This window comes from Rhinatrema bivittatum, chromosome 9 (genome assembly GCF_901001135.1).
Source record: "Rhinatrema bivittatum chromosome 9, aRhiBiv1.1, whole genome shotgun sequence".
NCBI classification, from domain to species: domain Eukaryota; kingdom Metazoa; phylum Chordata; class Amphibia; order Gymnophiona; family Rhinatrematidae; genus Rhinatrema; species Rhinatrema bivittatum.
This window is the reverse complement of record NC_042623.1, coordinates 83,276,225-83,289,246: the sequence shown is the minus strand read 5'-3', so window position 1 is coordinate 83,289,246 and position 13,022 is coordinate 83,276,225. Positions and strand designations below refer to the sequence as shown.

The following is a 13,022-nucleotide window of genomic DNA, read 5'->3' as shown; positions in this document are numbered from 1 at the left end:
ACCACTGGGGGACCATTTTAAGCTGCTGGAGGTCCAGCCTAGCTTCAGGGCCCTTCTACAACCTCTAAGTTGGGGGGGGGGGGGGAGTGGAGGAGGGAGGTCCCAATACAAATCTCTGTATTATTCATCTTTCTACATGGAGATTATTGACTATTTAGCTCCAGTCTCTGTTTTCTTTTAAATATTTCTCAGTCCACAACAGTTATTGCCTAAAATGACCTGATCCTTAGATGGAAATTGTAGTAAAAAGGATGTCTCTTGGACAATCACTCTTTGCTTTTTAGCAAAAAGGCCATCCAATTTGAGTTGACTTTGCATCATCAGGCAACAAAGCTAAATGCTGACCCAAAAAAGGATTTATCCTTAGTACAGAAAAACATTTTAATTGTACAGTTTTTTTTATCAGGTTCAAGCACATAGGAAACTAACAAGATTGCTCAACCCACTATATCGGTCTGAGAATCTTGAAGCAAGGCAATTAACTCCTATTTAGAATCCAATAAGTTTGATTTAACTGGAGTACTACTAGAATCATCCTTTCCTTGATTTAAAAGGGGAAAGACCTTACTGGAAGTATAGACTCTAATGGTACCCTTAATACTACAATATACAACTTTTTAAAAATTACTAAAGGTGATAAAATTGAATATCTTGAAAAATTCAAGTCTTAAATTTAACCATCTAGAATAGTTCTCAAAACTCTCGTCTTTGATATAAAAATTATTTGTCTTAATCAGAGCTAACTCACAGCCCTGAAAAGTTTTACTGTTTTTTCTCCAGATTATTTCCAATTCTCATAAGATTGAATTTGTTTGAAGACCACCAATTACAGACAACACATTATTATTTACCCTATCCAATAAAGAAGATTCAAATCATTTGATAGCCGTCCATAAAGAATCCTGTGTAATTAAAAATGGTTTCACAAAACTGAGATAATTGGAAACCTGTCCCACAGCCAAGGAAGTGAGCTCTCATAGAATTCTGTCCATCTACAGAAGGAAGGTTTGCAGCATCTCTAAGCACAATCCATCCATCTCCATAATCTGCATTCACATTCAATCCCACACCGGGAAGAGTACATACATCTGGGCTGAGAGATACAGAATCTCCATCCAAAGCAGTGAGAGAAACACCAAGCCTACTGATTCCCGAATCCTGGACAACACTAGGATGAAGCAAATACCCCTCTATAGATGGTTTTGACAGTGGAAGAGAGGTTGAAGACTAGATGGAGTCTGCTTAACATTCCCCTTCCTCTTCATCCCCATTACTCCAAGGAGGGATTAGCCAGAAAAAACTCAATTCATCAGTACTTATAATCTGCCTGCTTCTCTAATCCACAATTTCCCCAGGGGTGCATAACAAAGCATTCAAATATATAGGAAGATAATACCATCCCAATATGATGCTGGGACACTCCTCTCTTACTTCTGATAGGTTGAAATCACATTGATAGCAGGACCTCTCAGCTTGGGAGAAGCAGGCAGGCAGGCAAATAGAAAATGACCCATTGTTGAATAGCCCCCTCCCATTTTACTTTTTAGACTCCTAGCATTTGTATACAGACATTTCCAAGTATGTTTTTTTTTGTTTGTAGTAACAATCTACTTATCAGTTAGCAGGGGTATTTTGCAATCTTTCTGCTCTGTTTTCTCTTTACTTAAAGGCACCTGGGCTACTTTAGCATTTATTGCAACGTCTCTATCTGGAAGGGCTTCCCCCTTTGATTTAGTTTCAAAACTGTTCTATCTCCTTTTTAAAGGTTAGCACTAGCAGCCTTGTTCCAGCCTGGTTAAGGTGGAGCCCATCCCTTCAGAAAAGTCTCCCCCCTTCCCAAAAAGGTTCCCCAGTTCCTTACAAAACTGAATCCCTCTTCCTTGCACCATCGTCTCATCCACACATTGAGACTCCAGAGCTCTGCCTGCCTCTGGGGACTTATGTGTGGAACAGGGAGCATTTAAAAGAATGCTACCCTGAAGGTTCTGGATTTCAGCTTTCTACCTAAGAACCTAAATTCAGCTTCCAGAACCTCCCTCCCACATTTTCCTATGTCATTGATGCTCACATATACCATGACAGCCGGCTCCTCCCCACCTTGGAGCAAAGGTTCACCACCTTTGCTCCAAGAAGGCATATTACTAGGCGATCCTCACGCCCACCAGCCACCCAGATGTCTACATTCCTAATAATCAAATCACCAACTATGATGGCCGACCTAACCCTTTCTTCCTGGGCAATAGCCTGGGAGTCACATCCCCAGTGTGAGAGGACAATGCACCACCTGGAGAGCAGGTCCTTGCTACAGGATCAATTCCTAGTGCACCACGTTGATGGTCTCTGATCAGGAGATCTTCCTCCTCCAAGTAGCCCTGGTGCTGCCTTCCTCCTCCAAGGCAGCACCAGGGCTACTTTATCCCTGAAACTCTCACCTATATACATCTCTGTCTGCCTCAGCTCCTCCAGGTCTGCCACTCTAGCCTCCAGAGATCGGCCTTGTTCTCTAAGAGACATGAGCTTTTTGCACTGGGTGCACACATACAGCTTCTTGCCAACAGGAAAAATTCATGTGACACTCAATGTAAAAGACTCGGAAGCCCCCCTCATGTTGCTGGACTGCTGCCTTCATCTTAAATTTGTTCAGTTCCGAGTTAAGTTTAGGTTGCTATGGGAGTAGGAATGTGTACAATTAGGGTCCTTTAAATGTATTAGTGTATTCACTATTTATCTGGTAGTGACCTACAAGAGAATGATTAAACTCTTGATAAGGCTTGGGGAATTCCTGAAAACAGAGAATATCATAATGCCTCTGTATCACTCTATGATGCAACCATCTTGAGTATTGTGTGCAGCTCTGGTCACCACATCTCAAAAAAGACATAGTAGAATTAGAAAAGATACAAAGAAGAACGATCAAAATGATAAAGAGGATGGAACAATTCCCCTATGAAAAAGGCTAAAGAGATTAGGACTCTTCAACTTGAAGAAGAGACGACTGAGGGGAGATATAATAGAGGTCTTTAAAATAATGAGTGGAATGAAATGAGTAAATGTTAATCAGTTGTTTACTCTTTTAAAAAGTACAAAGACCAGGGGACAAACAATGAAGTTAATAGGTAATACATTTAAAACTATTAAGAGAAAATACTTTTTTACCCAATTCATAATGAAGTTCTGAATTCTTTGCCAGAGAATGTGGTGAAAGCTATTAGTGTAGCTTCATTTAAAAAAGGTTTGGGCGAGTTCCTGGAGGAAAAGTCCATTAATCATTATTAAGGAGGATTTGCAGAAATCCACTACTTATTCTTGGGATAAACAGCTTGGAATCTATCTACCTGCAAGGTATTTGTGACCTGGATTGGCTACTATTGGAAACAGGAGACTGGGCTTGATGGACCTTTGGTCTGATCCAGTATGGAAAATCTTATGTTCTCCACTGAGAGGCTTTGGAAGCCAAATACTCTTCTTCTCATGTACACCCTGGAAAATTGAAAACAATGTTAAAAATAATTGTATTTATATATCTATATCTCGATATATACACACACACAGATCTACTCTTACTTTTTGATTGACATTTGGTGTCCTTTGTGATTTTTCTCTTGAGTTAATGTTATGTGTGCATAAGCCAGCAGGGCAGGAGTGACCGGTTACTCCTACCCCAGGAGTAACTGGGGTAGGAGTAACCGGATGGACCCCATGGAATGGGTAAGTAGGGGCTGGGACAGACACCAGCCCTTGTTTTTTTTAGGAGGGCAAAGGGCCCATGTTGGTCCTTGTTGGGCATGGCTTAGTCCAGCCTCTGGGAAGGACCCAGGGAGTTGGTGTGGGATGGACTAGAGGGTTCTGGTGAGCCCTGGACCTGAGGAAGCAGAAATGGGTGTCCAGGGAGGCCTTTTTTTTTTTTTGCTTTTGTTTAATTTTTTAATATATTTTGATTCAGCAAATGAAGTGAACCAAATAAACCTTTTACAAACCAAAAATATTAAGCCAAGAGAAAATCACAAAGGACACCAAATATCATTCAAAAAGTAAGAGTATGTGTGTGTGTGTATACATCGAGATATAGATATATAAATACAATTATTTTAAACACTTTTCCCTTTTCCAGAGTACAGGTGGACACTAGCCCTTGCTTTTTGAAGGGGGGGCAAAGGGTCCAGGGAGGCCCTGGCTGGGCTTGGTTCAGCCTAGAATGGGGAATGGACCCAGGGCATTGGCGGGGGATGGGAGGGCGAGAGGGCTTGGGAGGCCCGCTGGGCCTGAGGAAGCAAAAAAGGATGCAAAGCACAAGCATATTCAGGGAATGCTAAAAGAGACTTTCAAGGAGAGTCACTCATGATGCCTTTGAGACAAATCAGAAAGAAGCAGGTATAAAGCAGTAAAGAAGACTGTATAGAGAACTACATATCAAAATGGGATACCTCATTTCATTTATCCATGCATCCACTGGAAATATTTCTGATCCAGGACACAAGAGAAACGAGAAGTAGGAAGCAACCCAGAAAAAAAGAGCTGCAGTTAAACCAAGAAGAATGAGCAAAGAATGGTGCCGGACTCAGAGTCAGCTGATGTCATTTTGTTATTATGCCAGGTGTATGCTGACTTACAACAACATGGAATTGGCAGACCCTGAGATAAGTGCCATTTTTGTTGATGTCAAATTTGGCACCAGTCTCAGAACTTCAAAAGTGGCAAACAGCATTTTTAAAAAGGAATCTGGTGGTGCAGGAATGAATGGGAATTACTTCTACCCCCTTCTAGGATGAAGACCTCCATGGAAGGGGTATGTGGGGGGCTGTAGGAGGCCCCATAATTGTTTTCTTTATGGGAAGACGGGGAGGCCGAGGGAACCCAGGAGACCCCGATAGGCTTAACTTACCCCAGCCCAGGCAAGAACTGGCTCCAGCTTATTGGCAGGGAATAGGGGAGTAGAGGGGCCAAGGAGGATCCAGCACTTGAGGAAGTGGCAGGGGACCCAGGAAGGCCTCTTTTAATTTAAAACATTTTTTTGGGAACAAATCAAATATGTCTGAATATTGTCAAATAGTTTCAGGTAAGTCTACATTTAGGGGGTCATTTTCTATAGCTTTCACACAAGAAAAGGGACTTTTTGCACGCGAAAAGTCCCTTTTCATGTGCGATAGCTAGATCGGGGCGGTGGTGCGATCGCTGCCGACTTTCGCAGGCCCGCCCCCCCGCTTCGTCCCCCCACCCCCCGGTACTGCGCGATTCACTAAGGCCTGTGATTTTAGAAAACCCAGGCCTTAGTTTGCTCCATTTGGAAATGATCCAAAAATAGACTTTTTCATTTTGATTTACTATTCATTTAAAAAAGAATGCTGATCCCTAATGTGCGTGAATGATGTATCTGAGTTAGGACTGTGAATATATGTGTACAATATAGCTCCTTATAGTGCATATTTGTGAGAGTGATTATGAGTATGAGGCATAAATGGAGGAAGGAGGGGGAGATACTGTGCTGAGATGCTTGCATAGTAATTAGGGTCTTGCACAAGGGTGGACAACTCTGGTCCCTGAAAGCCACAAACAGGCCAGGTGTTCAGGATATCCACAGTAGATTTGCATGCACTGGCTCCATTATATGCAAATCTTTTGCATGCATATTCATTGTGGATATCCTGAAAACCAGATCTGTTTTTGGCTCTTGAGAACTGGAGTTGGCAACCACTGGTCTACAAAACAACTGTTCCGTAAACAAAAATTTTCAAGGTTATTATTCCAAAGTTAAGTAGTCACTTAACATCTTATTGATTTGATTTAGAAGGACAATTTCCAAGCAATTTACATGGGTAAATAGTAGTTTATGGGCCAGATTCATTAAGGTTTTTCTCCCATTTCGTGTCCACGGGAAAAACCCTTAGGGGTAGATTTTAAAAGCCCTGCGTGCGTAAATCCTGCTGGATTTACGCGCGCAGGGCTTTTACGTGCGTAAGTCCCGGGGCACGATTTACGTGCGTAAGTCCCGGGGCTTCGTAAAAGGGGCGAGAGGGGGCGTGTCTGGGGGGCGTGCTGGCAGTTCGGAGGTGTGTCCGGGGTCAGGGGGCGGTTTGGGGTGGGTCCGGGGGTGTGATGACAGTTCGGGAGCGGGCCGGGGGGGGCGGTCCCGAGTCCTCTGGCACTGCGGTCTGTGCCGGAGGATGGCGAGCCGGCGCGCGCAAGTTACGCCTGCCTCGGCAAGCGTAACTTGTACAACAAAGGTAGGGGGAGATATTTAGGTAGGGCTGGGGGGTGGGTTAAATAGGGGAAGGTGGGGGAGGCAGAAGGAAGGATCCCTCCGAGGCCGCTCCGATTTCGGAGCAGCCTTGGACGGAACGGAGGCAAGCTGTGCGGCTCGGCATGCGCAGGCTGCCGATTTTGCGCAGCCTTGTGCGTGCCGACCCCGGAATCTGGCGTACTTTTGTTTGCGCCGGTTTTGCGAACAAAAGTACGCGCGTGCGTACTTTTTAAAAATCTGGCCCTTAGTGAATCAGATACTAAGGGCCTGTTTCATCAAGGCATTTTCCCATAGACACAGAATGGGAGAAATGCCTTAGTGAATCAGTCCCTATGTGTGCAAATTGGCTGTCTGAAAATTGCCCTCTTTCAATAAGACTCAAACTTTGTATTGTTTTACAATGCATATACTGTTACCCACATTTAGAAGATGCATTAACAGTGGCATATTTTGGGTAAGATTGGGAAATAACATCAATAGATTGTATTTTCAAGTTTCTATGTGTTATTATCTGAAGAAAATCTATCTACTCAAAATGCAGATGCAAAAGCTCACAAGCAGTTTATATCCATGGCAAGTTCAGAAGTGAAAGTATGTGCATACTTTATTGGAAAATTAATACAAAGTTTGTGGGCAAAATGTACCTATGAACTTTGACCCATAGCAGACGGTCTAAAAATTGTCCCACAGATGTATTGTGTAGGGTCTGTTTCACCAACTAGTTTGATAAGGTGTTCAGTTTTGGAGTTCTAGGGCCAGATTATGATCCATGCTCTCTTAGGGGTGAATATTAAGTGCTGCTCATGTTAAAAGGTCTATATGTGTGAGTATATGGGCCACGCATAAGCAACGTGTATTTTACAAACTGCAAATTCTGTGCATTTATGCATGTATGTGAGTTAAAAAAAAAGGGGGACGGTGGAGTTCGAGCGTGTCAGAGGCATTCTAGGGCAGGGCAAAAATGTATGCGTGTAAATCCATATTTTAAATCTGGCAACTGCAGCATGTGGGGAGCTGTTATCCGTGCACATTCATTTCTGTTCTTGATGAGGTGTAAATCTGCCCAAATCTCTGTTTAGGCCTAAAACTACTGGGTAAGGAGTCTGGGTCAGCTTGGGGGAGTGCAGGCTGGAGAACCAGAGGTGTCTGATTGACCTTGAGACAGACTGGGCAAACTGGTGAACTAATTGCTAAAAGTGGTGAACTAATTGCTAAAACTGGGAATATCCTTCATGCGAACATGTTTCAAAATCCGCTTACCTGTGTGCATTGAAGCGAACAAAGTCCTAAGGTAGATACGCAAAATATGTTTGCTCAAGTAACCACTTAAAATTAGGAGTACATATACGCATGGTAGGCGTATTTTAAATCATACACGCAGATCTGCAAGCACGATTTAAATTTCCATTGTATGGATGCCTATGCACTTATTTTAAAGTTACCCTGAGCACTACTCGCAGCAGCATATACATGTGTATATGGCCACATGGAATATTTTATAACTCATGTGTATGATATATCTATGTATTTGATAAAATATGGGTATCTCTACCGCACAATATGCACACATATCTAGTCTTATAAACAAATTCATGTAATGCATTAAAGCATACATATGAATGCATTGAATGCACATACTTTTCATATTTTAAAAATATCTGCTCTTATTTTTTATGCACAAAAATAAAGTAGGTGTTACTCATGTAAGTCCCCTGTTCTATGTAAACCGGCATGATGTGATTGTATCATGAATGCCGATATATAAAAATTTTAAATAAATAAATAAATAAATAAATAAATAAATGTACCGTATTTTCCGGCGTATAAGACGACTGGGCGTATAAGACGACCCCCCAACTTTTTCAGTTAAAATACAGAGTTTGGAATATACTCGCGGTATAAGACTACCCCTCTTCCAACACATTCCAACATTCACAGCAGGAGGGAGTGACTCGAGGAGCGAAGGCGCGCTCCCCGATTGGCCGGTGCTGGGCAAAAGGGGCTTGCTTCGGCAAGCCCCTTTTGCCCAGCACCGGCCAGAATGAATTTTTTTTAGTGTCCAGTGGGGGGAGGGAGTGACTCGAGCGAAGGCACGCTGCCCGATTGGCAGGTGCTGGGCAAAAGGGCTTGCCAAAGCAAGCCCTTTTGCCCAGCATCGGCCAATCGGGGAGCGAGGGAGCAGAGAATGAACTTTTTTTAGTGTCCGGTGGCTGGGAGGGAGTGACTCGAGCGAAGGCACGCTACCTTCCCTTGCAGAGCAGAACGAAACAAGGAGGGGTGGCGGTGAGAAGATTTGAAGCTGCTTGCTCCGTCCTCGCAGCACAGAGGTCAGTGCTCCACAAATGGTTCCCGTCGCCCTAGGCAGCGAGCGTCCGGTGGGGGAGTGTGTGACTCGAGCGAAGGCACGCTGCCCGATTGGCCGGTGCTGGGCAATCGGGGAGCGAGGGAGCGGAGAATAAACTTTTTTTTACTTTTTTACAGCGTCTGGTGGGGGGAGAAAGTGACTTGAGCGAAGGCACGCTGCCTTCCCTTGCAAAGCAGAACGCAACAAGGAGGGGTGGCGGTGAGAAGATCTGAAGCTGCTTGCTCCATCCTCACAGCACAGAGGTCAGCGCTCCACAAATGGCTCCCCTCGCCCTACGCAGGGAGCGTCCGGTGGCCGGTTGGCCGGTGCTGGGCAAAAGGGGCTTGCCAAAGCAAGCCCCTTTTGCCCAGCACCGGCCAATCGGGGAGCGAGGGAGCGGAGAATGAACTTTTTTTTACAGCGTCCGGTGGGGGGAGGGAGTGACTTGAGCGAAGGCACGCTGCCTTCCCTTGCAGAGCAGAACGCAACAAGGAGGGGTGGCGGTGAGAAGATTTGAAGCTGCTTGCTCCGTCCTCGCAGCACAGAGGTCAGCGCTCCACAAATGGCTCCCGTTGCCCTATGCAGCGAGCTTTACACCGTCCTATACACCAGCAAATATTCGCCCTTTAAGACTACATCCAGCGTATAAGACGACCCCCGACTTTTGAAAAGATTTTCAGGGGTTAAAAACTCGTTTTATATGCCGGAAAATACGGTACATACATAAGCTGGCCAATTTTAAAACATGTACACGTCAAGGGAAATATCAGTTTTGCCATTTACCCAGTAAGTCATTGAACTCCCCCTGCCCCCCCCCCCCGATCACGCAGACCTCCACCCAGTCAGCACTACACAATAAACACATTTAATGTCACTTATGCCAGATAATTAGGAGGTGTAAAAATATGCAAGAAAATTGGAAAAGATATGCGCCTGTCTTTTAAAATTGCAACTGTAACCTTTAGCAGATTTGTTTAATCCCAGGGCACACAATATCATTTATTTATCACCAGGGTCTGCTCTGGCTAGCAATTCCATCCCACACCTTACTCTTAATCCCTGGGATGAAGTATTTTGATGGGAGTAAGCTCTCGCTTGTGGCCCAGATGTTGCTGAAAGGTTCCCAATGTATTGTATTGGTGCTTTCCATAAGGTGAGAGGCTGTAATAGCTCAGACAGAATCATTCCTGGGTGTTAAAATAATTATTTAATGATTGGAAATCATTAAAGTCCATTGTCCAGAAGTATGAATTTATATCTGAATGACAGTACATGTATGTTTTTCCTCTGTGAGTAGATGTCCTTTAATCAAGTGGAAGGGTCCCCAACTTTACTGCAAAAGTCCTACCTTAGTTCATCTCCTTCCTCAGACACTCATCCCCGTCCTGGTCCCTTGGTGTTAGTATGTGGAGATCCATCCTTAGTTTATTAATATTTCTGGGGACTTCTCTTGGGGAAAACTCAGTGAGATCAGGCAAGTTCTCAGCACTGCCATCCCAGTGGGGAAGGGGGATCCAAAAGACTTTCCACTCTGCTCAAAAAAATACTTCTTAAAGTTAAACCGGACACATCTTCTGCCCTCACTGTCTCTGGCAGCAGGATCCATCGCTGCTGCTTGCCCACCTCGGGGTTAAAATAGGCTCACAGGTCTTTGGTCCCCTGTAGAGAGCCTTTTTGCCCATAAATGATATCAGGCTTAAAAGTTGATCCCTCTGTAAATGAATAGGAGAGGGACCCTCTGGCAGGGAGTGTGTGATGAGATATCACTTCTAAAAGGAACTCCATTTGGGTGAAGCTGAGAGGCTTCCCTAGAGTGTAAAACTCAGACACCCTTACTCTTCAACTGCTTTCTCACACTGAACCCCAAGAGGTAAATATTCAGCCGCTAAGTGGCTAGTTACGTTAGCCAGATACCCATACCCGGACAATTTGCTACCCAGCTAGAATTTAGCCTGGTAAGTCTTTTAAATATGCAGCTAAACCATTTAGATGGATAACTTTCCCATTGTCCGTTTAAATGGCTTTTGAATATGTACCTCCAAGTGTCTTAAAATGACTGGGCTAAATAGTATGCAAGCATCCAATGCAGACCCTCCAGGTGGGAGGCACTGAGGGGTATGGATGGTTTCTTACTAGAGAGTTATAATACAGGGACAGTGATTGATGGTGGCCAGACCGGGAGGGTCTGCCACACAACTTATGCTCGTCTGGGCCCTGCCCCAGCATGAAACTATATCACCCCTTTTTTTTTTTTTACATGCTTATATATGCATGCTGAAAGGAAAATACACGTATAGTTTTGACTTTTATAAATTATGTAATATGCAGTCTGCTTACATGAATATATGCTAATTTTTACATGCAAAACATTTTGAATATTCACGTTATAAATTCTCTTTGACACAGGTGGAAACAAAATGGCTTTCAGGGCCCTTAGGGTTAGAAGATTCTCTGGCTGACAATTCCCAGCACCAAAAATCTCACAGCACACCAGCTTGGGGTTGTTGCAAAAAATAAATCCTTTACTGTATTTCTCAGTAGTTATCAACTATTCAGCAGATCGTACACTTGTGTCTAGTATAATCTATGCAGAAAACAAGAATATTGGCAGTCCAAAGATCACAGTCAATGCCAATTTTCATGCAAAGGAGGTTTTTTGCCAACTACTCCCTGGCACTGTTTGGAGATGGTCTTTCCCTAAGCTTTCCTCTTTTTGGTACTTGCTGTGTGGTGTGCAGATCTCCCTAGTCTAGTAACTGAACTTCAACGTTCTCCTGAACAGATGCAGATGGGTCTTTGCTGATTCTTTCTAAGCAGCAACCCAAGGGCAGGCTTCCAAGGTAGGTAGCCCTTCCTCTTCACTCCAGCCTGAAACTTCACTCTTCAATTATCAAATCATCAGCGAACAAGGAGTATGGGACTAACTTCCTTTTCACTTCATTTCTTTGGTTCTTCCATCCTTAGGATCCTCTTGGACCACAAGAAATCTCCCTCCTCCTGAAGTGCTGACTTTGAGTCTATGCCACCTTCCCAGGATGGAAGACTGAATGAAACTCGAGTCAAAGTGGGCTGATGAGATTTGTAGAATCATACTCCTTAAGAACATACGTCCCACTGGGGAGACTCAGAGAACCCAGTATACTCCTGCTCTCAGATAAACACAGGGACAACAACTTTCAAACCAGCACGTGGGCACACTTTGGCTTATGTGTGTCGGTGCACACCTAGATATGTGGCCATTTTATAACTTGCAGGCACATTATAAAATAGCCTGGCTGCGTGCGCTCAATTTTAAGTGGGCATGCAAATCCCAATTCTACTGTGTAAGTCAGGGTATTTTATAATGGGCACGCAGGGAAGCCAATGCCAGTTTCAAGAGTTCATCTACTAGGGATGTGAATCGTTTTTTGACGATTTAAAATATCGTCCGATATATTTTAAATCGTCAAAAAATCGTTAGGGCCACGATACAATACCAATTCCCCCGATTTATCGTTAAAAAATCGTAAATCGGGGGAAGGGGGAGGGCAGGAAAACCGGCACACTAAAACCCCCTAAAACCCACCCCCGACCCTTTAAATTAAATCCCCCACCCTCCCGAACCCCCCCCCCCCAATGCTTTAAATTACCTGGGAATCCGGCGGTGGTCCAGAATGGTGGCGGTCCGGAACGGCCCCCTCAATAGAATCGTGTTGTCTTCAGCCGGCGCCATTTTTCAAAATGGCCACCGCAAAATGGCGGCGGCCATAGACAAAAACGATTCGACGGAGGAGGTCGTTCCGGACCCCCGCTGGACTTTTGGCAAGTCTTGTGGGGGTCAGGAGGCCCCCCCAAGCTGGCCAAAAGTTTCCTGGGAGTCCAGCGGGGTTCCGGGAGCGATTTCTCGCCGCGAATCGTTTTCGTACGGAAAATGGCGCCGGCAGGAGATCGAGTGCAGGAGGTCATTCAGCGGCGGTCCGGAACCCCCGCTGAACGACCTCCTGCACTCGATCTCCTGCCGGCGCCATTTTCCGTACGAAAACGATTCGCGGCGAGAAATCGCTCCCGGAACCCCGCTGGACTCCCAGGAAACTTTTGGCCAGCTTGGGGGGGCCTCCTGACCCCCACAAGACTTGCCAAAAGTCCAGCGGGGGTCCGGAACGACCTCCTCCGTCGAATCGTTTTTGTCTATGGCCGCCGCCATTTTGCGGCGGCCATTTTGAAAAATGGCGCCGGCTGAAGACAACACGATTCTATTGAGGGGGCCGTTCTGGACCGCCGCCGTTCTGGACCACCGCCGGATCCCCAGGTAATTTAAAGCATTTGGGGGGGTGTTCGGGAGGGTGGGGGATTTAATTTAAAGGGTCGGGGTGGGTTTTAGGGGGGTTTAGTGTGCCGGCTCACGATTTTAACGATTTTTCACGATAGTTTACACACCCAAACGGCAACAATACGATTCCC

At 44.9% G+C, this 13,022-nt stretch overlaps 1 protein-coding gene and 1 long non-coding RNA gene across 5 annotated transcripts in view; one reads left to right on the top strand and one right to left on the bottom strand.

The window, feature by feature from the left end:
• GRM8 (glutamate metabotropic receptor 8) overlaps positions 1–13,022 on the bottom strand; it is a 1,288,815-nt gene that overhangs the window by 429,295 nt on the left and 846,498 nt on the right. The gene's annotated exons all lie outside the window — the stretch shown is intronic.
• LOC115098995 lies at positions 8,363–12,013 on the top strand. The gene is made up of 4 exons (XR_003858660.1): positions 8,363–8,565; positions 8,720–8,845; positions 11,365–11,422; positions 11,547–12,013. It is a non-coding gene; the product is annotated as an uncharacterized LOC115098995 (long non-coding RNA).